This window comes from Mus musculus, chromosome 3 (assembly GCF_000001635.26).
Source record: "Mus musculus strain C57BL/6J chromosome 3, GRCm38.p6 C57BL/6J".
Classification (NCBI taxonomy): Eukaryota; Metazoa; Chordata; class Mammalia; order Rodentia; family Muridae; genus Mus; species Mus musculus.
Genome location: NC_000069.6, coordinates 37,157,888 through 37,181,848, shown reverse-complemented (window position 1 = coordinate 37,181,848; position 23,961 = coordinate 37,157,888). Strand labels below are relative to the sequence as shown.

At 44.4% G+C, this 23,961-nt stretch overlaps 1 long non-coding RNA gene across 1 annotated transcript; it reads left to right on the top strand.

The window, feature by feature from the left end:
• Positions 1-4,398: 4,398 nt before the first annotated feature.
• Gm36000 lies at positions 4,399-12,196 on the top strand. The gene is made up of 4 exons (XR_389689.3): positions 4,399-5,231; positions 6,625-6,722; positions 7,834-7,959; positions 11,319-12,196. It is a non-coding gene; the product is annotated as a predicted gene, 36000 (long non-coding RNA).
• The last annotated feature ends 11,765 nt before the right edge of the window (positions 12,197-23,961 follow it).

The window sequence follows — 23,961 nt, the reverse complement described above, 5'->3', positions numbered from 1 at the left end:
CTGCTGAGCTCTCTGCACCCAACACACAGAGGGCATCCTCCTCCTCCTCCTCCTCCTGACTTCCTCAGTGAGACGGCTGATCTCCCTCCTCCCTCATCAGCACAGCCTCACTCACTGACGCTGGAACCTCACAAGGAGAAATTTGATTTATGTTTTTTTAAAAACCTACATTGTTACCTGGAAGAGGAATTTCTTTAGATTAAATCATTTTCCTGACAGAAGGAAGAACAGAAATATCGCATTTTCTCCATGGAGCCGGGAACTGAAGCTTCCCACTGGGAAGGCCTCCATGAAGACACAGCTGGACCACTCCCGGGACCATCCTGCTTCAGCCCTTACATCTGATCTTAGAGATCTTGGAGACAAATTCAGTGAAGTCTCTGAGTGCGCTGGACCTTGATTTCTCTAGCCCTCCAATGACAGGCTATGCCAAGCAAGCAAGCAAGCAAGCAAGCAAGCAAGCAAGCAAGCAAGCAAGCAAGCAAGCAAAAAAAAAAACCCCGGGTCCAGAACTGTTAGGTCTCAAACCCTGACAAAAGGCTGAGGTGCTTATTAACATATCAAAGCTGATTGGCTACCAGGTTCTCCCAGCACTACAGGGTCCTCCTGGCTGGCATGATCCTCCCCCTACCTTCTCAGCCCAGGGAGGAGGCTAGCAACCCTTCCCCAGCTGCTCTTCCCTATGTAACTCAGCCATTTGGGCTATGCTGGTCTCTTGACTGGGCCGCCTCTCTTGGTCAGCTGCTGCTCCTCTCTTCCTCTCCCTCCCCACCTCTCCTCTCATGGTCCACTTTAGTCTGCCATGTTCCGCCCAGACCCTTGCCCCTGCCTGCTTTCCCCCTCATACCTACAATAAAATCTCTATACTTTAGGAGTCACATCCTCCTTTTGTTTCATTTCTTCATTCAAAAATAACGCATGATTGTGATATTTTTCCTTCTCCCAGATCTCTGTTTTTTTCAAACTTTTGAGCATCACATCTTGAATTTTACCAGAAAGTAAAACAAATATTTTATATGTGAACTATATGGGTGGTGATAGTGGAACAGAAGTATCTTACAGTTTAAAAAGTTTTCGCTAGAGTGGGTTTTCCCGAAGTACTCTTAACAGTTTATAATCTTACAATTACACTGGTCTCTGTCCACTCTTACTTTAAGGTAAAGAAGCTCAGGAAATCACCTCCAGAAAAAGACCAGGAAGAAAATTACCGATATAAATAAACCTTCCTCCAGTGCACGCAATCATGAAGGATCTCAAACCCTGCCACCCTCCACACATAGGCACACAGTGGGTACACATAGGCACGCAGTGGGTACACATAGGCACATAGTGGGTACGGGCACTTCTGGTTTTCTTCACAGGCATCAGGCGTCCTGGGAATCTTACAGTGCTGCATCACTATATTAGTATATCACCGTGACAGTCGCATCAAGGAGGAAGTAATCTCTCAGCTTTGGAAGGTTTTGATCCGGCATGGCAGCACAGAGATGGCAGAGCAGTTCAGCTCATGGGTGCAGGAGCATAAGATGAAGGTGGCAAGAACCAGGGGCGAGATCTAGCCTTCAAAGTCCCACCCCTTCTGAGTTACTCCTACCAGCGAGGCTGCTCCTCCTGAAGGTTCAGCAGCCTCTCAAAATAGCGCCCCCTAGCTGGGAAACAAATCACCTTGCTTTTGCTTTCCCTTGCGAGAAAGGGTTTAGCTACATAGCCCAGGATGGCCTTGCTGTCCTCTGACTCAGCCTCCTAGCTACTAGGATAAGAGATGTGCACCTCCAGAGGATTTCAATTCCTGGTCATAATTCCTCACAATTAGGCATGAGCAGCTATGCAAAGTTGACCTTCACATTTCTGCTGTGATCTGTCACACCTTCTTATGGTGTCTGCAGCCCAGAGGTCCATGGGTAGGAGTGTTACTGTGGCTTATTGTGGCTTGGTAACACCAAGGTCTCTAGTAGGGTGTTTCTCTGTGGCTCCCCTAAACTGAGAGTTCTCGGGTCACCGAGGCTCCACTGGTGAGCTCTATGACAGAGGAGACTCTCCGTCTTGGCCATGTTACCTAAGACACAGATCCTCTGACCCAGGCTTGTTCCGGTAGGAGGAGTCAGAGGGACAGCTACGGTCTGTCACTCCATTCTCTTCTGCTTCTTTCTGCTGTGCTCAGATCACAGAACATTCTGTCCTCCGCTCTCCTAATTTCTCTTGCATTGCGGGGGCTTCAGGAAGCAGCTCCAGAGGTCAGCAGGAGAGGATCCCAGTGTGTCATCGCAGGGTTTGAGGTTACAGTCAGTTAACCAGATTTCCGAGAATAGGTCAAACATCAAGACACTGGTTTGTTTCTTGATCTCTGACTCTTGTTCTAAAACCAAGAATTCTGTGTTGCTTTCTAAGAGGCATCTCAAGCAAGCTGGGGAGACGTGATCGATCCTTTTCAACTGTATCTTTATCAAGACTCGATTTTCACAAGTCCATGCAATACTACCAAAGGGACTTGTTACAAACAAGATTGTCTCTCTCTCTCTCTCTCTCTCTCTCTCTCTCTCTCTCTCTCTCTGTGTGTGTGTGTGTGTGTGTGTGATGACGAATCACAGTATTTATCCCAGTGTGGCTTTGAACTTACAATCCTCCTGGCTCAGCTTGTTTAGTGCTGTGTTTTTATGTGCACATCGCTGTACCCAGCACCTTCAATCCACCACCAGGCCTCTGACTTGGGAATGGCACCTCTAGCTGGCTGTTACTGAGCCTTCTCTCAACATGATCCCAGACTAAAAGCATTCTGTAGTAAGGAACTGAGCAACATATCTCCGAAAAAAAAATACCACTCCATTGGAAAAAAAATAGCTCCCCCTTCTCTAACAACAACGAAATGCCAATAGCCTCGGGAGCACCCCCGACTATTTACAAGGGACCATGAACAGGTCTGGTCTTATACAGATAGTCATAGCTGCTCTGAGTTAACAGCAAAGCTTGTGTCACCAGAGGGTTGTGTTCCACATGTTCACAGCAATCCTCCTCATCCTGCAGCTCTATATTCTTTCTCTCTTTCTTCCACGATGTTCCCTAAGCCAGGGGTTGGAATAGGGCCACACTGATGTACATATCTTGTCTAGAGCTGAGAGTTTGGTGGTCACTTTTTCTTAGCACTTGGACCAGTTATGAGCCTGCATAACTCACTCAAGGCAGAGGCTTCTCCGACCAAATCTGAGCACCCCCTAGTCATCTAAAGGTGTGCATTGTATTCTGCACAGTATGTACAAGGCAGCTTGACATCATGCTGATTCAGTTCCTCACTGTGGCTTGCATCCGCCACAGCCTTGGGCATTTGACAAGGTTTACAATATGGGGGATAAATTTCCTCCTGTGGAACAGGCCCCAAATCCATGCAGAAAGCAGTTCGTTTTCTTCAGAACATATAAACCACTATTTTTCCAGAAGGCACGTTTTGTACAATAGGTCAGTATTATAGCTCACACCTGCTAAATAAAGCTATTGATGATTTTCTACTCACATAGCCCACCCTGCACCCTCTGACACTATGGAAGCTAACCAGTGGGAGGGAAGAAAGTTTCCAACTCAGTCCTAACTTGATTTCCCTCTGTCCTATAGTCAAAGCGTGTGCTGACTTAGGCAACAGAGTCTTACCATGTAGCTCTAGTGGGAAGACACAAGAAATGGCAATATCTGGATTGTTTCAGGATCTCTGGGATCTTCCTGGCCAACAAGTCGTAGGACCATATCCCACACCTGGTGCTGGTCTTTTGTTTAAAAATCTATAGCTTCTAGGCTCTTCCTTGAGAAATACCTTTCATAGTGCTATGTAAGCATTACGGGAGTGCTTTGGTACTGTTCCATGGATAAACGCCACAACCAAGAAAACGTACAAAGAACTTCATCTAATTAGGGGCTTGTTTACATTTTCAGGAGGCTAGCACATGCCTATCTGTAAGGGGAGGTTCTGATGCTAACCCTGTTCCCCGTTTGCTTCTTGATTTGTTATTAAGCAATTTCTTGGTGGAGGGGACAGGTGGGACTTCTGGGTCCCAGGAGGAAAAGGCAGATGCAAGGAAGGAGAGGGACTTTCCTGCCATGCTTTGGAGGAAGAAGAAGAAGACAACAATCATGTAAGGCCTGAAGGGTGGGGAGAGCTAGGGCCTGCAGCCTCTGCTACAGGTGGGTGGCCAAGGGTGTTTGGCAGGGGCCAGGTGAAACAAGTCACTAAGTTTAGAACAAAAGGAGAGACTGAGGTAATAAATTGGTAAGGACACTTTTTTTCCTAGGCAGGAGATATCTGCACCCAGCAATTGTGCCTAGTGGACAAGTTAAAGTAACAAAGCTCTCTCTCTCTCTCTCTCTCTCTCTCTCTCTCTCTCTCTCTCTCTCTCTCTCTCTCTCTCTCTGTGTGTGTGTGTGTGTGTGTGTGTGTGTGTCTTTTATCTGCAGATTCAAGGGTCTTGGGATGGGCTAGTATCATGACCCCTCCCAGAGCTATGCTGGGTGGAACAAAAGGGGAGCCAGGAGGGGCTGGTAGTATAGCCACAGTGCTAGGCAAAGGCGGTAGCTTTTAAAACTACATGCACCGTCTATCATAATGGGGAGTGTGGCAGCAGTCAGGCATGACACTGGAGCAGTAGCTGAGAGCTCACACTTGATCCATAGGTTGCAGGTAGAGAGTGTGAGACTGGGCCTGGCATTGGCTTTTGAGACCTCAAAGCAGCCCCTCCCTCGCCCATGGCCCATCCTTTCAGCAAGGCTGTACCTCCTAATCCTTCCCAAACAGTTCCATTAACTGGGGACCAAGCATTCAAACTTATGAGCCCACAGGGGCCGTTCTCATTCAAGCCACCACAGGGTAGGAAGCAGAAGTCCTGCCTACCCAACTGTGATGCCTGTGAGCAATACCAGTGACCAGCCCAGCAAGATGTGGCATGGCAAAGGTGCAGTAGGGGTATTCATATCTCAGTGGGAGCCAGCTGTTGCCTAACTGGACTTAAAGCCACTCAACAGGAGGGAAGTCATGCCTGGTACCAAAAATCTAGCTAACTAACCAGAGATAGTGAAGTCTTGGATCTTAGAGAAAACCAGACTGCTGCTGCTATACTAATAATTCTACATACTCATCCTTATGTTCACAGTTAAATGTATCTGTCACCATCACCAAAGAAGTTTCGCTTTGCAGCAGAGACCATTACAGAAAGCCACAACTTGTCAAAATGCAGAGAACACCTGATTGACAGGTACCCAGCTCCAATTATATACAACATAAACCCACACCTAAGGCTCAGGGATGTCACAGAAGACTGGGCAGAAAGATTTTAAGAGCGATAGGAATAGGGAATTTACTGTGAGGTGCAGTCTCTAGAAAGGACAGGGTACCATGATACCTCAACAATACGGCTGGCTTCACAAGACCTGAACAATCACATCACCAACAGACATACTAATGTGGACAGGAGAAATCTCATGGGCCCTACCTCTAGACAGAAAAGTACAGGCAACGAATGACTGTTGCAAAGGGGAGAAGACCTCCCAGGGATGAGCCCCCATATCTGGTTATCCAATACCAAGTGGTCAGCACTGAAGTTGTATACATACAACCAACACTAAATAGATCCATAAGGTTGTATTTATATACATATGCGTGTGTGTGTGTGTGTGTGTGTGTGTGTGTGTGTGTGTGTGCATCAATAATAATTGGGAAGGAAGAGGCCATGAATTGAAAGGGAGCAAGGGGAAAATATGGGAGAAAGAGAGGTTGGAAGGAAAAGGATGGAGGAAATAATGTAATTATATTTAATTTTAAAAGTTCCAAACAAACAAACAAGTAATTGATGGCTTCTCATGGTCACATTATCTACCCATGCAGAGTACCTCTGTTCAAACTCCTTTCACAAAAATTATATTTTACAATTAGATTGAAAAAAATCATAGGTTTTTACATTGCTTTTTCATACAGCCTTAGTTTGGTTAATCCTTTCCTCCTCATCTCCCCTGCCCTCAATTGTGCCCTCACTGAAACCTTCCCACTCCCACTTCTCCCTCCCGTCCTTTCTTATCACCTGCATTCTGCTGTCTACCCTGCTTTATGATTTAGCTGTGCTACTCCTGGGCATGTTCTTAAAGGAGCCTTTATCCTAACAGAGACACTTCACGTTCACTCCGATTCTGTTCACCATAGCTAGGAAACGAATCAGCCCAGATGTCCATCCACTGACAAATCAATAATGAAATCGTGGTGCACATACACAGAGGGATTTTATTCATCTGCAAAAGAAAATGAAATTAATTGGCAGGAAAACGTCTGGAATGGAAAATATTACAATTGTGATGTCACTGTGAAACAAAAGGACAAATGATGAATGCTCTCTCTTGTACGAGGGCCCAAGCTTCTGCCTTTTACATTTGTGTGTTTAACCTGGAGTACCTAGAGTGGCCAGGAAAACAGAAGGGGCCGTGTTGGAAGGAGGCCTTGGGAGAGGGGAATGGCAGGCCCCATCCGACTTCTTAAGTGAGTGAGGAGAGAACATCTGAAGATACCAAGCAGTATGGGAAATGCAGTGGTAGCAAGTGCAGATCCAGAAAGAGAAAGTGTGAGAAATCTAGAAGACAACTGTCTTAATTTCCTTGTAGAGAACCAAGTACCCGTGCTGCTGATTCAAACACTCAGGCATGACTTAGAAACCATTCCAACAACGGGGCTGCAAGAAGCCAGAGCTTCCTCTCCTTTAGTAAGTATATCACCCTTACTGGAGTTAGCTTGCCTTGCTCACTGCCCTCCTCCCCCCCCCACCCCCCAGTCACGTTACAGCTAGATGGTGTCTGGGAGAGTTAGCAGCTGTGTGTTGCTCTTTTCAGTGGTGGTTAGCATCTGGGAGGAAATCCTCTTTCTTTGGTCTTTATGGTCTTGGAGAGAAATCAAACAAATATAGCAAAATAGAAATTGGGAGAGCATTCACACGTGGCTGAAGTCCAGAAGGGCTTTCTTGGGCATTCTTTACCAAAGAAAGTCGTCAGGTTGTAGTGATCACCCATGGATATCTGAGGCCGAGAATGAGTCACAAAGTCAGTTCCTTCTAGTGGCATTCTCAAAAGGTGAGGAGGAGGTCCTTACACTGCAGAGTCATAAGCAGGATGGGCATAGAGACCTTAAGAACGGCTCGTGATGTTGCATTCATCTCAGGTCTTAGCTTTACTAACTCTAAGGTTGTCACCACAGTGCAGACTAGCAAGTTTATAATGGTGAGGTGGTGATGGTTATAGATTCAAGAGGCCCTTGGCCGGAGGACACATGATTCTAGCTTCTGTCCACTAACTGCTTGGCTTTTTCTAACCAAGGTCCTAGAGAGCCCTACATGGGGGCTTAGTCTCTCCTAAACCTCTCCACTGTTGCTGAGAGTCTAGGACTGTGTGACTCAGTAGATTTTGGGTGGCAGTGGCATCAAGTACTGAGTCTTGTTCTTGTTCATGCTAGACACACACTGTAACCCCGATCTATCCCCATAACCCTGTTTCTGAGCTATGATGCAATTCATACAGGTTTCAAAAGAATCATATATGTAGCAGGAAGCATGGATTGTTGAATTGTTTTGCCAAAACATGAAGTCCTCAGGGTAACTGTTCATTCCCAAAACCAGTTCACAGTCTAATCAATAAAATCCTAGTGCAAAAAGCTGACTCCATGCATCTAGATATTTTATATATAGATATAGTTATCTCTAAGGGGTAGCATTCACCATTACCATGACTTAGCTCTGTGTGTAGCAACCAGGAGTGTCTAATATTGTGCTGTCCTGAATTCCTTCTCAGAAAACCTTCACTAAGGATTTATGTGCTTTCTAGAACCTGGAAGCCATGGGAGGCAACCCCAGTGTTGGAAACACAAATCTACTCCTAGTCCAGAGGGCCTCTGTCTGGCATCAGTCTGTGCCACACTGAGTGTTGGTGTTCTTGCTTTGACTGAATCAGGTAAATTTGTGACCTCTAACATTCTCTTGACCATATTGGTTTCAGGCAGCATTTATGCCCATAATTCTTTATAAGGCATGGCTCTAGCCCCTTGGCGGCCCTTTCTTTTTCTGTATTTCTTCATACTCCACACTGTGGTTGTTCAGTCACAGGCTCTGTGACTGTCTTGGCCTGATCCCACCCCTATGTGAACATTCCCTGTCTCACCAGGGTCCTTTCCAGCACAGGCTACGTCTACGATGCGAGTAGGTTCTTCTGGTTCACTTTATTAGTCGGGGTACTAGTGTATAGTTTTACACAGGCTGGTTTTTTTTTTTCACTTTCCTCTGTTTCAGCCAATCTTCATAACTTAGGCAACGCTGGTTATGCGATTCTCCCTCTACCATAATCTTAAGACAGGAAACCACAAGTTACCTCATGTTGCACGATAATTCTGGGCTCTGACTCACATAGAGGGAGCGATTAGAATCACAGAATTTCAGTCTTGAGGGGAACAGAGAGGTCATCTCACTGACTTACCATGGGAATCACCAAGGCTGGTATGTGCTTTTTAAAAAAACACAAGATTCCTTTTCTCCTTTCCCCACCCCCAGAGATGCTAGCTTTCTGGGTTTGACTGGGCTCCGGAATCTGTATTTTTAGAAGGTTCCCTGGTGATTCAGATGAGCCTGGTCTGTGACCCACTGGCACATTTACCCTTACCTTCAGACAGAGGAATATCTGCTTGGACATTCTGGGTTTACAAGCATCTAGCTGTTGTAGTGTGTGGGAAGCCGTGCTTCTCTGTGGGCTCTGAGGATTCCCCTATGAACTGACCATATCTCACACTGGTTATTTACCCTGTAGGCCTGTGTTAGTGTCTATGTAGGGAACTAGTCCTGCTCATACTAACACTGTGTGAATTTCCCCGTGGCCAGACCATCTACAACATACTTTACAAAGAGGTTCTTTACTCTTCACAGCAGTCTCACAAGACAGCTTCAGATAGTTTGAAGTGCTAGGATTTAGACCCACATCTTCTAGGGCACTGCTAGTAATGCTTTCCTTCCAGTTACACAGCAGTTGCACTGCTAAGTGTTTGCCCTGCTACTCATTAATGAAGAAAAGGCAGTTAAATAAAACAAAATCTCCAAGACTATTTCTTCTGCTGACATCTGAGTTTAGAGAGCTCAATAAACAGAGGATTTCTACTTTCTGTCTGGTCATTTTAAGGTTTCTAATTACACACACACACACACACACACACACACACACACACACTCACACACACACGGGGGTAGGGTGTGGAGGGAGGGAGACAGTGCCCAAATGTATATATCAGGCTGACTTTGTTTTTTTTATTTTTTTTATTTTTATTTGTTTTATTATTAGGTATTTATTTCGTTTACATTTCCAATGCTATCCCAAAGGTCCCCCACCCACCCACTCCCACTTCTTGGCCCTGGCGTTCCCCTGTACTGGGGCATATAACGTTTGCACGACCAATGGGCCTCTCTTTCCACTGATGGCCGACCAGGCCGTCTTCTGATACATATGCAGCTAGAGACACGAGCTCCGGGGTACTGGTTAGTTCATATTGTTGTTCTCCTATAGGGTTATCAGGCTGACTTTGAATCCACAATTTTTCTGCTGGATTATAGCTGTGCACCGATAGGCCCAGTGGCAGAAAAATAGAAGTTAGCCAATACATGTTATTTACTGGTTACAATGCTTTAAGCCCCCTTTTTTATTTTTTATTTTTTGTGGTGTTAGAGATCAAACCCCAGACCGTGGGCATGTTAAATAAGTGTTCTGCCACTGAGATATATCTCCAGCCTTTGGGAACTATTTTGTGATATTTACTCTATTAATTAATTTTAGTTTTAAACAAAAACTTTGTAGTAGATACTACCATCATTCACAATTTGCAGATGGAAAAATATTACGGTTTGGAAAAGCCAAATAATCTGCTCAATTTCAGCTTCAATCTGAACACAAGAAATCTTTAAGTTAGAAAGGGTTAATCTCCAGCTGGTATGTAACTCTGTGGTCAAGATTTGAACATCATTTACTATAGACTGCACTGTGTTGTCTGTTACTCACTGCACCCTCCTGTCTGTTACTCTCTGGACTGTACTACCTATTACTCACTGTACTGTGTTGTCTGTTACTCACTACACTGTACTGTCTGTTACTCTCTGTACCATACTGCCTATTACTGATTGTACCATATTGTCTGTTACTCACTACACTATATTGTCTGCTGCTCACTGCACTGTACTGTCTCTTACTCACTGTACTGTACAGTCTGTTACTGTACTGTACTGCCTGTTACTCACTGAACTATACTGTACTGTCTGTTACTCATTGTACCACATTGTCTGTTGCTAACTGTACTGTACTGTTTGTTACTCACTGAGCCATATTGTCTGTTACTCACTGCACTGTGCTGTCGGTTACTCACTGTACTGTACTGTCTGTTACTTACAACATTGTACTGTCTGTTATTCACTGTACTGTGCTGTCTGTTACTTACAGCATTGTACTGTCTGTTATTCACTGTACTGTGCTGTCTGTTACTTACAGCATTGTACTGTCTGTTGCTCACTGCACTGTGCTGTCTGTTACTCACTGCACTGTGCTGTCTGTTGCTCACTGCACTGTGCTGTCTGTTACTCACTGCACTGCACTGCACTGTGCTGTCTGTTGCTCACTGCACTGTGCTGTCTGTTGCTCACTGCACTGTACTGTCTGTTACTCACTGCACTGCACTGTGCTGTCTGTTGCTCACTGCACTGTGCTGTCTGTTGCTCACTGCACTGTGCTGTCTGTTGCTCACTGCACTGTACTGTCTGTTACTCACTGCACTGTGCTGTCTGTTGCTCACTGCACTGTGCTGTCTGTTGCTCACTGCACTGTGCTGTCTGTTGCTCACTGCACTGTACTGTCTGTTACTCACTGTACTGTACTATCTGTTACTTGATGCATCATATTTTCATTAACCAAGTTAGCCCGGTTCTGGTTACTGAAGACGAAACAAAAGGTGTTGTTATCTTCATTGTGGTGTCTGCTCCATCAGTGCATTCATCCATCAGTACAGCGGCTAGAGAAGAGATGGACCTAGTTTATTTCTTTGAATTTTCACTATTTTATTTATGCCCAAATCAGAATTAAATGTAATTTTCTGGCTTCGTAGAAGCTTAAAATACACTTAGCATGTCTAATTTTCAGAGAGAATATTGATAAAAACTTATTAGTATATTTTAGCTCATTGAATATATTTGTGGAGCTCTGTTGTAACTCATATTGTTAAAAAAAAGTACAGTCTATAAATCTGGGCTAAACTCACCTATACCTCTTTTTTTCCCTAATGAACCAAGTTTTCAAATAATTCAGATGGACCCAGGACACAGCCATGGAAATAAGGCCTTTGAATTCATCCTGATGAATGGAGGTGTAGGACGGCGATTGGGTTTGGGTAAAGGCTCACAGAGACTTCAGCACACAGCATGGCGCCCACAGTCTTGTGACAAATACAGCCAACAGCACCTCTGGATCCTCACACCAGGAACAGAACAGAGTTTTGCCAATCAGCTGAACAAGCTGAAGTCATCTACATTGGAGTCTTATCCAATATCAAATGTTTCCAGTAACTACAAGGAGGCAGGCTTTCCTGTGCTTACCAGAAACAACCCGGGAACTGAGACACTATGCATAGCTCCCTGGATCCCGTTTCCCATCCTGAAGATCTGAGATCTCTAAATGAGACTTAACAGTCTTCTCTCGGATGAGAAGAGGGGCATTTAGTCATCAAGTGTCGTCATTTAATGCCTCAGAAGCAACATGCCCCAGGGATCCAGCCTCTGTGCATGCATAGATTCTCATCGCTCAACTGGCGAGTCCTCTTCCTGATAGCAATAGTTAAGCTAGGTTGTTTGCCTTCTTTCTTTTCTCTCACGTTGCCCTCTGATAACAATGGAAGCAGGTAGCAGATGTGACTCTTTGCTTTGTAAGTGTGATTGATGAAACTTTTCCAGAGAGAGGCTGGCAAGGCTGGCCATGGACCAACGTGAGCAGCCTAGATCATCAGACAAGAATCAGACTTCAGAACCACATTTTGCTTCAACAAAATGCCCATAAAACTGAGAAAATCTCTGAAAAATAAAAGCTGTGATAACTGTTTGTACTCCCCATAAAGGCAAGTCTATATGCTGAACTTTATATGTTTGTGTGTATAAATAAATACACTTAGAACTATATGTAGTATTGGCCATTCATACCACATTCATAGGCTAAGAAAGTAATTTTTGAAGCTGAGGTACTATTGCTGCCCAGGGGTATTTGGGATGCATGGTGGGATTGTTTTGGTTGTTGTAATAACTGAAAAGAATTGTTAGCATCAAGCTGCAACAAGGGCTATTATGCAACAGAGATCAGCCACTCAATAATTCAGAATGCACTCTGCTAAGAGAATGCTTGTGAGAAACCACAGACAACCCACCCATCATGTTCTGTATGATGGTGCACACTAAGTTTTACCCAAGGAACATTGTGGTTTGCCAATCGCCACAAACAGTGGGAGTGATACACAGTCACGTGTCTTTAGAATAATTCTGAATGTTCACTCCTTCATGATAACCTTGGTAGGGACATACAAAGACACAAATGCAGTTGTGGGGTTAACATTTCCACTGTCTCACAGACCTTGTTAATGTAGGGTAGACTCTTACATGCTGAGGGTGGGTCCAGTGTTTAGAAATTGGATGAACTGAGCCCATTAGTCCCTGCAGGCCAGTCAGGTGTGATGGCGAGCTTGGAGAGACCACCTGCTGTAAAGCTTTCTATTTCTTGTCAAATTCAGATTTGCTTGCAACATACCATGGCCTGAACACTCTGTCTGATTACAGGGCCTCACTTTTCTGGTGAGTTCAATAGCTTGTATTTTTAGCATTTTCCTAAAGCCAGAAAAAAGTTACCCCGAATCCTAGCAGTACCAAAGTGCTGGTTTCAAAAGGGAGATTTGTCCACAAGTGCCAGACTTCTTTTCAAATGATTATTTGGAACAAAATTCAGTTGAAATTATATTTATCTACTGTTTTTTTCTTTTCAAATTAAGGATATTAAAAATACCTATATGCGCTAGGATTATCTCTTAACTACTAAGAACAATTGGCTTTTTGAGTCTTTAATCTTTATTTTTTGAGTGGGGACTTGCCATAGACCAAACTGACCTTGAAGTTTTGACTCCCCTGACGCAGCCTGCAGTGCTTGGATTATAGGCGTATGCTAGGCTTAATGTGAATCTTTGAAAGCAATTCTAAAATAGAACGATATTCGAGTATACAAAAATGAACAAAATCTAATACATCACAAAGTCATGAAATATTATAATGTTTTTACTTATTATCTTCTGGAACATCAATGATCTGCTAACTCATTAAACACTGCTTCAGAGCCTGTGATGTGCAATTATGCCAGCCACTGACTAAGCCAAGAGGAATGAGCCAATGGCCCCTGCCCTCCAGATTTCAAGCACAGTTCACCTTTACAGTATTCGTTAAACCAACTTGTATTTTACCATTTATTTCTTTGGTTTACTAATAGGGCAATTCCGTATGGTACATAGTCATCGCAGTGAGGCTCTGTGTGGAAGTCCTTCTCAGGACATAGCTGAGAAGAGCTGGGAGATGCTGGGAGGCGAACTGCGTCCTGTAGCCTGCGGGAACTGTGGAGGGCAATGGGACAGGGAAATCAGGAGGTGGAGAGGCCCTGCTCTCTGCACCATGGAGGCAGTGTGGGTGTGAATGAGAAGAAAGGAGGGAACCGTGAAACCAGCCCTAAGCCATTACTCAGGCAAGTGCTCTATGCTGAGAGGACTCTCTCCCCTCCACATAGTCTACTCTAAAGATACTTTTGAAAATAACAAAATGGGTGTGTGTGTGTGGCATAAAGTGAATAAACAAATTAATTAATGGGGGGAAAAAGAAAAAGAAACAAGATGGTTTGGCAGCTTCTTTATGGTCAGAGATTATTCCCAGGAGATTTCTGGATGTGAGTGAACCTTTTAACTGTAGGGGAGCCTCTTCAGTCATTTGAAACCTGAGTGTCTTAGTTAGGGTTTCTATTGCTATGAAGAGATACTATGACCATGGCAACTCTTTTATTATTATTATTATTATTATTATTATTATTATTATTACGTATTTTCCTCAATTACATTTCCAATGCTATCCCAAAAGTCCCCCCCCCCACTCCCCTACTCACCCATTCCCATTTTTTGGCCCTGGCATTCCCCTGTACTGGGGCATATAAAGTTTGCCTGACCAATGGGCCTCTCTTTCCAGTGATGGCCGACTAGGCCATCTTTTGATACATATGCAGCTAGAGTCAAGAGCTCTGGGGTACTGGTTAGTTCATAATGTTGTTCCACCTATAGGGTTGCAGATCTCTTTAGCTCCTTGGATACTTTCTCTAGCTCCTCCATTGGGGGCCCTGTGATCCATCCAATAGTTGACTGTGAGCATCCACTTCTGTGTTTGCTAGGCCCTGGCCTAGTCTCACAAGAGACAGCTATATCACGGTCCTTGCAACAGAGGCTTGCTAGTGTATGCAATGGTGTCATCGTTTGGAGGCTAATTATGGGATGGATCCCTGGATATGGCAGTCTCTAGATGGTCCATCCTTTTGTCTCAGCTCCAAACTTTGTCTCTGTAACTCCTTCCATGGGTGATTGTTTCCAATTCTAAGAAGGAGCAAAGTGTCCACACTTGACCATGGCAACTCTTATAAATGAGAACATTTACTTGGGGCTGGCTTACAGTTTCAGAGGGTTAGTTCATTGTCATCATGGTGGGAAACACGGCAGCACACAGGCAGACAGGGTACTAGAGTGGAGCTGAGGGTTCTACATCTGGACTGTCCAGCAGCAGGAAGAGAGGGACATGGGGCCTGACTTGAACATTTGAAACTCCAAAGCACCCCCCTCCCCCTCCCCATGGCACACTTCCTCCAACAAGGCTATACCTACTCAAACAAGGCCATACTTCCTAATGCCACTCCCTAAGCATCCTTATATGTAAGTGTATTGGGGCCATTTTTATTCAAAGCAGTATACCTAAGAACAAAATATCTGCACAGGAAGAAACTCTTCATGGAATTAGGATGGAACACTGTTCTTTTCTGGACTTTGGATGAAGACTGAGGTGTTGGTATTCCCTCAGTCTTAGGACTTCTGGCTTTTAGATGGCAACTTCTTGGGTCTCTGACTTCTGAGTACAGATTGTAGTAGTTAGTCAGCCTAAGGCATAAGCTAATTCTTTGTTTTTTAGAAAGATTTATTTATTTAGTGTATAGCTATCTTCAGAAACACCAGAAAAGGGCATTGGATCCCATTACAGATGGTTGTGAGCCACCATATGTTGCTGGGAATTGAACTCAGGACCTCTTGAAGAGCAGTCAGTGCTCTTAACCGCTGAGCCATCTCTCTAGCCCCCAAGCTAATTCTTTATTAAGAGACAGTAATATAAATATATACATGTGTGTACATATATACTGTTCTATTGTTTCTACTTATTTGAAGATTATAGAATGCTAATTTATATAATTTAAATTTTAAAAGGCTATTTAATCTGGAAAATTGTGCAGTTCATGCAACCTTCCAGAACTCTGAATTATATAAATGTCCATACAATAAAGTCAGAAAGGAACAACTAACTCTCACACAGTCAGGTCTGGTGAACTTGAGGCAGAGAAATACTCTTTCCTGAGAATTACTATCATGTCTACCTTCATATTAATTTAGGATATGCTACCTTTTTGTCTAAGAGCTATCAACTGAGAAATTAACATAGACTTCAGCTGTAACGTATTTGAGACATTGGCAGAGTAAATAAATACAAATTTCTAAAGAGTCACAGTCGTGGCCTGGTCCACAAAAGAGTGTCACCAAACCCTGTTTAAGATGCAACCATCACTCAAATTTAAAACCATGGGAGAAAACCTTCCCTATGAGATCAATCAGTAGATACAATATGAAATATTCCTATACTCAAGGGAGCTGAAGTCCAGGGAAGGAATATCTTGTCTAGTGTCACTCACCTGGCTTTGAAAGCAAACATTATCCGCCACATATACCTTGTAAATGTCCACAGGGCAAAGGTTAGAGCTCTCTCCTTTAGCCCTTATATAATTTTTAGGGAACTTAATTTTCTCCTTTTGGAAAGATATGAGTATTAGAGAAAAGGCAAGGAGATGAAACGATGTAGCTATAATCTCAAAAATTACAGAAATAATTTTAAAAACCAGTAAACATGTTATTTTTTTCTAGATTTTTCCCCCGGCTTTATTCTCAGTAGTCAGAGCGCATTCAGCTTTAGAAGGCCTTAAGCCTTGGGTTCAGAGGCACTGAAGGAAAGCCTTGTGCAGGTACATGAGTGAGAGGTTCAAGGAGAAAGCAGACAGTGAGGGAGTTCACTGCAGTCTGTGTGGGCGTCTGTCTCAATGAGGGTTTTACAGCTGTGAACAGACACCATGACCAAGGTAACTCTTATAAGGACATCTAATCGTGCTGGCTTACAGGTTCAGAGGATCAGTCCATTATCATCAAGGCAGGAGCATGGCAGCATTCAGGCGGGCATGGCGGAAGAGAAGGTGAGAGTTCTACATCTTCATCTGAAGGCCACTAGGAGAAGACTGGCTTCCAGGCAGCTAGGATGAGGGTCTTAAAGCCCACACCCACAGTGATACACTTCCTCCAGCAAGGCCACACCTATTTCAGCAAGGCCACACTTCCTAATATTGCCCAGACCAAGCATATTCAAACCATTATATTCTACTCCCTGCTCCCATAGGCTTGTTCAAACACTTATGGGGGTCATACCTAGCCATAGCATAATTCAAAATACATTTAATCCAGCTTCAAACGTCCCCATGGTCTATAGCAGTCTCAGCGAAGTTAAAAATTCAACATTCAAGGTCTCTTCTGAGGTTCATGCAGTGTCCTAACTGTAACCCCAGATAAAGTGAAATATCCTGGACCAAAGCAGACAGAGCACCAGCTGACCCAACTCCAAACTCTATGTCACCATGTCTGGTGTCAAGGCGCTTTTCATATCCCCAGTTCCTTTCATCTTTGTTGGCAGATCTGGCACTCAGCAACAAACTTCATTCTCTTGAACTGATTCTAAGGCAGCTACGATGAGCGTCTTAAAGCCCATGTCCACAGTGACATTCCTCCTCCAACAAGGCCACACCCACTCCGACAAGGCCACACCTGAAAATAGTGCCACTCCCTGGGCCAAGCAAGTACAAACCATCATGGCATCCATGTTTTTCCTGATTCTTTTCCTCCCTCGGTAAGCTCTTGGTCTTGTAGAACATGTTTAACAACATCTGCCACTCTGGGCTCCTGATCACAGGCCTGCTCTAGCACTAGCCTGGCTGCTGCTTTAGGCTTCCCAGGATATCAGACCTTTGCTTTCTCATAGGCTTCTTACATTTCCATCTGAAAATAGATGTCCAAATGAGAGATTCAAGAGCGTGGGCAGGCTACCTGAACAGAGCCAGTGTTCATTCTGTGCAAAAATGTCATTTTCTCAAATCATATGTATCATATTTATTTGATATAAGTTTATGACATCTGTTACAAGCAAATGAACTTTCTCTCAAAATCCTCAAGTAAGTATTATGATCAAGAAGCACTCTAGTGTCAATGGAGGGGCAGACACCTACTTTGAGAATAGTTCTGGGGTGGCTGATGTCCACCTGGTAGATGGATCTTTGCATGCATTCTGGGCATAGTTCCCTCCCCAACCCTACTATTGGGAACCAGCCCAAAAGAGTGAAGTTCATTGCTGCTGAATGCTAGATCTGCCAACAGCAGTCAACAAGGAGGCTTGGAGCTGGAGGTATGAAGAACACCTTGACACCAGACATGGTGACATAACATTTGGAGTTGGCCCAGCTGGTGTTCTGTCTTGCTTTGGTCCAGTATTTGTGCTTATAACTGCTTAGTGGTTTACAGAAGTTCCAGATTCCTATTCCAAGCACCAACCCCATGCTACAGCTGAGCGTGCTTCTGCTTCAGCAATCAGGGCTCCCAGAGACACAGCACATGGCTGCCTTTGTCCTGGACTCTCACACTGTGTTCCTCTTTCTGCTGGTCTCCAAAATTCCACATTTCTTTAATACTTTGGAGATCAACTCATATGACTCCTCCTTTAAGAAACAGTTCGAAACTGGGCATAGTAGTGTGAGCCTGGAATTCCCGCACTCAGGGGGCAGAGGCAGGAGGATATAATGTGAGTTTGAGGTCAGTCTAGTCTGCATACTGAGATTCTCTCAAAATAAAAACAAGAAAGCGAGGGAGGGAGGGAGGGAGGGAGGGAGGGAGGGAGGGAGGGAGGGAGGGAGGGAGGGAGGGAATAAGTTAGTTCCATACCAGGTCTGGGAAACAAATTATTACATTTTCCTTTGCTTTCAACATTACATTTTAAGCCAGTGTTTTGAAATCAAGAACCAGGGACCAAACACTGCACAAGTGTCAGTGACCCCAAGTGCCGTGCGTTAGAGTCTTCACACACATGTGTTTGGCGATATCAATGGCTATCTGAATATTAGTATGACGATATCAATGGTTATCTGAATATCAGTCTGACAAAAATCTTGGTTCCTCACAAGGAGGCTGATTTTATAATAGAACTACTTAAAAGCTCTTTATGAGGTATGCTTTTTGACTTCTGCTCCTGCTCTGGAACAATTCAGAACGAACATAAATCTGTTCCATTCAACAGCACCCAACTATCTTTATCTCCCCATTCTAGCCCCAGCTTTCATGTCCCCCTTACCATCTTGTCCTGCTCTGTACATCTCTATAGGAACACCGTGCTTGCCAGATCCCCCTACCCATCCCAGCTGTCTTCTGAACACACTCAGCTGGCCACTAAGTTGGCCAGATAACTGCTTCAGTGGACATTATCAGAGCTGTACGAGTACTGTGTTCTTTAACATTATAGAGGAGAGACTTAAGTCCCAAAAGATTGGTTGATGTGCCTTAGTTTCCTATGATACTTGTTCGAGGTGGTTGGTTGATAGCAACCATTTCTCAAACTATTATGATAAGAAATGGCTAGGAAAAGTATCTTTCGGCTCCTCTTCAGAATCCATGGAAGCCAACATGATAGAGTTTCTCTGTGGATCAAGATCTGTGTCGTCTAGTCCAGCACTCTGAATTCTAAAAGAACAGTATAGAAGGAAGGATCTAGAGTGTCCCCCAGGCTGTGTCCCTTGCTCTTCAGAGTGAAGAGTGGTTTCTTGGCACATGCCAAGCTCACTCTGCTCATTGTAGATCTGAGCTAAGAGATTCATGAGCTTTGGTGAATCGAATGTCCCATTGGGACAAAAAACCTGCCAGTTTTGAAGAAGAAAGGTAACAGACCATCCTAGAAGTGGATGCATAATAATTACCTGGATAATAAATATCCAAAGCACAATGCTAAGACACGTCAGCCCCTCCTTGCTCGCAGACATTCACTTTGTTCCTAGATAAGAGTCTGATTTAACAACGTGTTAAAGAACTATGAAAAACCAGTGGTTAACTTTCTCTCCATATTGCTTGGTAGCAGGTTAATACCAGAAAAGTCCCTGGGAATAAAGAGGAAAATGGAGAGATAGTTCCTAGCAGCCAAGAAAGGAAAGGGGGAGCCAGCAGAACCCTGGCAGTGCCAAGCATCCATGACTCAATACACAGAGGGAATCAGTGAGCTAGACGTGAATAGTTCTCTCCCTGAAGAAACTCTCTCTCCTGGGTAAGTTTTGCTGTTCCATGAACTTTTAGTCCCCTGAGAAGTTATAGATACATCACACAGTGAGGGGCCCTGCTATTGCCTGAATCCTAGGCACATCTGCAAGGGAGAGCCTGTCATTTTTACCCTGAAGTCTGATCACTGGGGCAGCTCCACAGCGATGGCTCTCTTCTAACGGGAGGAGGCCACAGTGGCAGCTTCCTTGTGTTTCAGGGGCCATTCCTTTTTCCTGAGCAAGACCCCTAACTTTGACCTCAGTGTTCTCATAAACTGATACTACACTGAGACCTAGGTTGGTATATACATGTTAAGGTGTTTAGTCCCCATTGCACACACAGTCTTGGCAGAGTCAGGAATTCACAGACAAAAACAGGGGAAGCACAAATAAACATGCAAAAGGGATTTTAACTCACTGATAATGAGAGAGATTAAAGTCAGAATAACAATAAAATCAATCAAACAAACAAAAAAACCAAAAAACCGTTTCCCTCCATCACATTGACAAAGATTGGAAGAGCCAACAATATGGGGTCTCGTCAGAGGTGGGGAGCCCTCCTCATAGCTTGCATATTGATATTCAAAAGAGCGCATCTCTGCTGGACCTGCCTTTACTGACCAACTGCCCCCACCCCAACACACATGCGAAGCAGAACAACAAAAAGAAATCTTCCGGTTTGAGATCTCTGCAAACACGTTCAGTTCAGTAAGCTTTCTCCTCTAAGCAAAACACAGCGGCCCTGACTGAACAAGCCCTTTGAGAATTATTATAAAAACCTTCCCACAGGCATGCACATGAGGCAATCTTCTGCATGACTAAAACAGATATGTCATGGAGGGGAAAAGACAGTTTTGAGTAGGGGCAGGGCATCCCTGTATGAGCAAATCACAGGCTGATCTGGGCTGAGGGGAACCTCAGCTCTCCTGCAGTAAGCTTCCTGCCTTTGTTGATTACTTTCAATCTTAATGCCATTGAAAACTGAACTATTTATAAATGAGTTTTGAATGTGGAAAAACCAAATTGCCTGATCATTCTCATTCCAGCGGTGGAAGGCATGACCAGTCACGGTGAGAACCCGTCCTTTACTTTCAGTTTTCCCCTTTTGAAGACACGGAAAATAACAGATGGTAACTTAACGAGGGTGGGAAGAGCAAATCTCAAGCACATCTCCCCACTGCCCTGTCGCTTTTGCTTACGGCACCGAGCTGCTCCAGATAAAAACTTCAGTCCCAAAAGGTGAGGCCTGCGTCAGGCTGTCCGCATCTTTCCATTATATCAAGGCTCCTGTCCACCTTCGTCTTCCTTACTTTGAAGGGGGAACACACAGGACTAATTAACATAAACTATGCAAATTCACTCTAGGTTTCCATTTTTTTTTTCAACTTTTTAAAAACAAACTGTATACATTATGGTCCTGTCAACCAATGATCAGTTAAGAGTACTCTAGGGCAAAATTCATGTAGGAAAGAAAAAAGTCAGTATGTGTACCTCAAAAATTATTACAAATACTACCTACAGCAACAATAATGTTTGTTTCTTACTTCATAAATATTGTTGGGTGGCATAGTTCAATCCTTGTATCTTACAGGTGTGGAGCTAACTTTGAAATAACCCAGACTAGCTCTGAGTGGGTTAGCACCAGCTCCGCAGAGACCAGTGGCTGGGTCAGTCCAGGCTCCTGTGGACACTCTCTGGCTCACTTGGCCTGTGGAGACTCTAGGGGTGGGAAAAGCTGATGTGAACTATCAGATTGACTAAAAAAAGTGCTATCTCTTGTGATAAGATGCTCTAGCCAAACAGATGACAACCCAGGAGGGCCAGAACGCAGCAGAGCTGAGGTCCAAAGAACAGGAAATCTCAGAGCAACAGCCAACAAGTGGAGCCAGACAAGGCAGGGACGTCAGGGGTCAACTCCAAGGATCTGGCCCCAAGTCCAGTGAGCACATGAGTCTAGTTCACTGAAGGTCTCAGCGTGGGAGGATACTCATATTCACTTAAACTTCTAAGAGTCAGAATTATGTAATGTTTGGGAAATTGCAGTTGAACAATGAACATATGCCCCCATTTGAACATTAAGTTATAAAGAACAAGAATCTTATTATATAGGGGGACAACCCACAGTCTCTGCTCATAAAACCCATATAAAAGTGCCGGGCACAAAAGCTCAGCTTGGTGTCCAGCATCAATCTGCACCCAGCTCACACAGTGTGATGGCTATTCTTTGCTGTCTACTTGACTACATCTGGATTGAACTACAATCCAGAAATGGAGGGCACACCTGTGACCAGGATCTTGGGGGCAGTAAGACAATATGCCTGGATCTTGAGGTGGGGTGATACAAGCTCTTAATCGGGATCTTTAGGCGCACCTTTAATCTGGGCCATACCTTCTGCAGGAGGCTTACATAGGGACAATGGAAGAAGGAAGTGTTCATTATTTCTTGGCCTGTTTATACTTCCTTTGCCAGCACATCCACTGGAGGCTACTTCTTCAGGGTACCAATTTATATAGAAGACCAGCTAAAATGCACAGCCTTGTGGGACTGAGCAACTACTAGATCTTTGGACTTTCCCTTCATAGCTGGCCATTGTTGGGTTAGTTGGACTGTAGACTGTAAGTCATCACAATACATTCCCTTCATATAGAGAGAGACATTCCATAAATTATGTGACTCCAGAGAACCCTGACTAATTCACATGGGCTTCCAAAAAAGTCACTACTACTTGCTTCAAAGTGTCACTCATTCTGAACTCCGGACAAGTAGATCCTGCTCAGCTCTTCTGAAGATCCTGACAAGGCCAGCATCTGCTGGACAGTCGCCTAGGCCCAGATACTTCCCATATTCACTTACAGAGTACCAGGATCAAATGTGCCCCAGGAGCCATGTGTTGGCGCTAGGCTGCTATAAACAGTATGATGAGTGATGTTTGTTCCGTGCGGCCTCTCCACACCTTCCATGAGAGTACTCAGCATGCTTTGTGTGGTCTCTTGGAAGCAGAGACTTGGCCTTCGAGACTTGAGCTCTGTCAGCACCTGATGCCAAATACCTATTTTGCTTCTAGAGGTGTGAGAAATAAAGTTTTGTTCTATGTCTTGTAAATTACTTATTCTCTGCTAATAGGTTACGAAGGCATGGTCATGGATGGACTTAGACCTGGAAGAACCGGACTCCCCTATGGCTCCAGGCTAGAGGTCTCGCTGGGAAGGCCTGCTTGCTACAGATCCCAACTTACTCGTGGGCCTGTCAGATCCAATTCCTCATTGCACCGCATGCTCCAGTCTGGGCTAATCTCTCAGTGTCTCTGGGTATAGCTGGATAAACTCAGTCCTGGAGTTCAAGGCAAACAGGGCTACAGACAAGAAAGAACTGAGTCACTGCACTTCCCACAGACAAGGGAGAGAGCAGAACTTTCTTTTTTCTACTGCCAGGTGCTTCAGTGAAAGTGATAGGCCTTGGTAATGTCCCCACATCAGGATATCAGAGAAGTGGTACAGAATGCTGGAAGTGGAAGCAGAGAGATAGCAAACATAGAGAACTCACACAAGGGTCTGCCCTGGCCTCCTCACCCCCACCCTCACCCAGAAGCCCATTCTATTCTACCCTCCCTAGCTCACCCTCCCCACCATCTCCTGCACCAGGCCTGTCAGAATCAACCTCTACAAAGCACTGGGGGGGGGGGGCACAACCAAAGGAAACACACCTGGCTGGGCAGCACAAAGTCCAAAGTACAGATGAACCGTTTTCTACAGGCACAGATCTCTCAGTCATTCCACAGGAGCTCCTCGACGTTGCAGGCAGGAAAATTAATCTGCCTGCACTGTGTGCCTAACTGTGTGCATATCATTGGCCAAAAATGTACTCATCTTAAGACTTTCACCCCAAAGTTTCCCACCAAGGAAAATGATATCTATTGTGGGTATTGTATACGAGTTTATCTTGAAAAGAGTTTTCTTAAGCCCTGGGTTTACATGGCTTTATCGTTTGTATTTTATAGTCTGTTGTTCAACAAAACACTTGATGTACTGTTTGTTTCTGTTGGTTGAGGCAGGGTCTTTACAGCAACTCCCAATGGACTCAGACAGTTCTAAGGCTCTCAGTTCTCAGGTCCTAGGGTTACAAGCAGGCCTAACTCTCAGTGCATGGCTTCAGAGCCCTCACTGATCAGCACAGCAGTGGGTGTGTCACTCTTGTAAGGGGTTTGGTGTTCTACTTGCTTTCTACTG